The following is a 4,498-nucleotide window of genomic DNA, read 5'->3' as shown; positions in this document are numbered from 1 at the left end:
GGAAATACCTGGAGAACAATATATAGCTGAAAGTGTAATTTTAAACGGGCGAGAGGATAAGATAACGGATGTTGATTGAGCAATGAAAGTTAAAGTTAATAATAGTTTATAGTTGGTAAGACGCCAAGCACTATAAGCACAATTTCGCGATTAAGATGTTTTTAACTATCAATCGATTAAAAATATTTTAAAAAAAATTATTTATAGACGACTTTAAAATTAATTATGTAAGTAGAAGGAATAGCATCATACCTTTGTTGTTTTACATGGCATATAAATTTATGTAATTGAACAAATAAAGAATAAACTATGGAGCAATCAATAAATCAGAGATGACAGCTAGATGTCTTGTGAGGACCAATTCATCAAAGACTTCTGTGCCTCATGAATCTGCAGTTTGTTTCTTTTTGTTTAGTGGCGCCAAACTTCATTCGTCATCAACGCCATTTATATTTTATTTAATTTTGCTTATATTCGTTTAATTTTATTTATTCTTTAATTTGATTATTTATTATTATTTTTATTTCCTCCTAAGCTATTTAGTGTGGTGTGAAATATGGGCATTGTTGGAAAATATGGCTTATTGTCAGATTATTGTTGCAATAATCGGAGGCAGTTCGGAGGCGTTTCTTTTGAAATAAGATAGGAGTGGGTGAGTCTCGTGTGACCTATTCTCAGGCTGGTCAGTACAACCTCCTCTCAACGGCATTTGCGACTCTACCTCGAGGATAGACGTGTGAAGGTTAAAGGCAGCTCTTATGAAGTAGAAGCTTCCATAGAGAGGGGATGCCTTCAGGTCTCAGTACTTGGCCCAGCCCTATAGAAGCTGATTTTTGACGAGTTGTTGGGAGTCTTAGAGGAAGAGCGATTCCCAGCCACTGGTTACGTCGACAATCTGGCTGCAGTGGTGTCTTCTAATAGCAGAGCTGCCCTAAAACAGCAAGCAGAACGTTGTGCCAACCTGGTTGTAGAATGGTGCGAGAGGAAAAAGTTGCGAATGGCCTCCAGCAGGACATAGGCCATTCTCTCAAGAGGAAAAACTGATAGGATCCACCCTATTAATTTAATAATTCGAGGAACAAGGATACGTCCAAGTGAGGTAGTCATCTATTTGGGTATCATTTGAAAGAGGATTCAACGAGGCTCCTCGCTTGGATTACTTGGGAAATAGGGTGGCCCAATCCTTGAACGGCCTTAGTCGTGTGGGGGGGCCTCCCCCGCCGGGAACCGAAATCTCTCGCAACGGCAGAAGATAAAATTGGCGACAATACAGCGGACGGCTTTGCTTAGAGTCACCATGGCATACCGGAGTGTCTCACATGAGGCGATACAAATTTTAGTGGGAGGAGTACCTCTAGACCTTCTCCTACAGGAAGAAATGATGATGTTTAAATTCAAGAAAGAGGATTCGGTAGGTCTGCCGACAAATCTTCAGATGAGGGTTGACGAGAGCCCAAGTAAATAGAAAGCCATTCTCCGGGAGGACACCAGCGAAGAATGGAACCGGCGTTGGATGACAAGCCCAAAAGGTGCTACCTTAAGGAAATATTTTGCCACCGATCGGTCACGGATGGAAGTAAAGTCGGTCCTCCCAGACTTCTGGCTCTCTCAATTTCTCACGGGACATGGGTGATTTCGACCCAAGCTTCATGGCCACGGTATGGATATAGACCCCCTATGCCCTAGTTGTGGTGTTCCGGAGCCTGCCGAGCACATCATCATAGACTGTATCGCCTTTGATGCATTACCGGCCAGATTGCTGAGGAAAACCGTACTCTGCCTGAGCTATAAGAAAACTTAGTGAATTATTAAATGTAAATTGATTTATTAGCAGTAGTTTGATGATGGATATGTAACTTCGAACTGCTACTGCACACCTGTATTGCTTCTAAGGCAGGGAAAAGTGGAGATAAATAAAAAGGATGATTGTTTTCGGATTTGTTAATTCAATCTGCAATGAAACCTAGTTAGTAGGGAAGATTAACTGTCAGGAATTTTGCGTTACTGTGAAAGCTAGACAAGCTAAGCCAATAGGATTTTTTTTTAAAATAATTCTTTTGATTATTAATATCGTGATTATCATAAGAAACATATAACATAAGGTAATTGAGAAAAACCGCCGCTATTCAATAAAACGTTGTGCGAATCTGACTGATTTTTATAATATAAACAAGTCAGAAACATGTTTTTCATCTAAATGTATCGCGAAACACTTTTTAATTTAAATCATATTTAATATCAGTTTTGATCTCGTCAATCCGGTATTCCAGGTGTTACTTGGCAAAGACTCATGCATGTTCTCCTAGTTTATTTGTGAGAGATATATAAATATATTTTCATCTCGTTGAAAAAAAATCTAGGTTTTATCTTTACATTAAACGTTAATAAATATATGGAATATATGTTCCCTATTAAGATAGGAAAAGTAATTTATGGTCCATATATATTTTTTTTTCGTACCTCCCTGACGAAATAAGTAATTGAATACATACAAATAGTTATGTATATGTACAAATTACCAGATGTACATATGCATAACTACCTATATATATGTATTCAATTACCTATTTCGTCAGGGGAGTACGAAAAAAAAAATATGTGGAGCATAAAATACCTTTCCTATCTTTATGAGGAACAACTATTTTATTAGGGTTGCTCATTAAATAAAAAATAATGACTTAACTTTCTTATCTTAACAGTGGTTTTGAATCTTTTCCAGTCTATAATGACACATTCGAATAATTTTCTTTAAGATAAAATCGGTGCCTCCATTAAAGTTTCAAGCTCATTTGTCGTAAAATAAATCATACATTCACGTTTTATTACTGATACCCAATTATTGCTTTAACATCGGTTTTATCAAACATTTTTCTTTTGGTATTTAGATTATTTTAATAAAATTTATATTCTCAATTTTAATTTGCAATATAGAAAATAATTTTAACTTTTTTGGGGGGTGGGGAGTATATTTTTCAACTTTAATTCATTGTAGACTTTTGTTTATTTTGATGATTACCAATATCAAAGCCATAGAGTTTTTAATTTGATTGAACTTCTATATTTGCACATTTTATTTCATCAATTGTATTAAACTATTTCTTACATTGGAGTCACTGAAAATTTAATTTTATCAAGCGCCAGTCGGTCCTGAAATATGATAATTGAAGAAATGAAAACTTTCAGTGTTCATTAACTGTGTGTTAATTGATTAACTTTTGAATATTAATGGCTGACTGTAGATAATTGATTGTAGTTTTTAAATAATAATTTACAACGTTTTTTTTTATTTAGCCCTGATGAAGCTCTGAAAGTGAGGCGAAACGTAGATTGCTAATAACGTTTCTGTATATCTTATAGTTTTCTTGACTTCTGTCCGGACTATCTTCCTGCAATATCATGTTTTATCTTAAACCAGAAGTAATATTCCACAATTTAATATTATTAAAAATACAAATTTCCCCAAAAAATCTTTTTAATAATCCTAAACAATCCGGTTAAGGAAAAACTGCAATTTACATTAATCTCAGTTACCCTGTTTTACGACCGATCATCATATCGGTATAAATATATCAAAGATCTTTATTTATATGGAATAACATGTAGTAATGGGATAAAATATAATAAATTCGGTTAAACATACTACTATATAGTTTCATACTGAAGAGGGATCCGTATATTGTCTTCTTGAGTTTTTATACCCTTACATTTGGGTTAGTTCAATTTCCTAGGAGGTCGATATAAGAGATGAAGTACACAAGCTCTTTTTTGTATTTTTAAAGATTTTAGATCGTGGAAGTGGTCATGCATCTCTTTGAGTTAAACATAATTTTATTACATTAATCCTTAGTTGATCGTACAAGGGACTGTCCAAACTTATGTTATTAAACATTTATGAAGTTTCTCCGTCGAAATTACAGATCGGTTTGATGGATGGAATCATTTGAAATAGTATTTAGACGGTCCGCGTTGTCAGACGTTGTATCAGTTTGTAATGTGTATATTTTATTTTGTTTTGGTTTTGGTATGTTATTTTAGGTATTTATTTGTGCAGGGGTCATCTTTTAGCCGAATGTTGATCATCTGTCCCAGTCATGAATGAGAACAGTTCTAATAGATTTTTAAATAGAGGATAAGGGTACTGAACTATAGTCCTTGGGTAGCCGAGTATATAATATATAAATATATGTAAATTATATTTATAATTTAGGTAACTATGCTGCTTTTGTATTCAAGCTCTCCTAGCGGAGTTGATCTGAATTGTTATTAGAATGTTATATTAAATGTTTGTTTATTGTTTCCATATGATTAGATTTAGGACTTTTATTCTATTGTTTTAGCAATCGTCTAACTGTTTACTTGTCCACTTTCTTCAAAATTACAAATAGAAAATAGGAAACAAACAGCAATAGATTAAATAGAAGTAAACTATAAAAAGTTGGGAAAGGACATTTATTGTAAAAAAGAAAGTTTCATCATCCAAATATGAAGTATATTGTAA

This window comes from Halyomorpha halys, unplaced genomic scaffold (genome assembly GCF_000696795.3).
Source record: "Halyomorpha halys isolate HHAL.00 unplaced genomic scaffold, Hhal_1.1 Scaffold442.1, whole genome shotgun sequence".
Taxonomy (NCBI): domain Eukaryota; kingdom Metazoa; phylum Arthropoda; class Insecta; order Hemiptera; family Pentatomidae; genus Halyomorpha; species Halyomorpha halys.
This window is presented reverse-complemented; position numbering follows the sequence as displayed.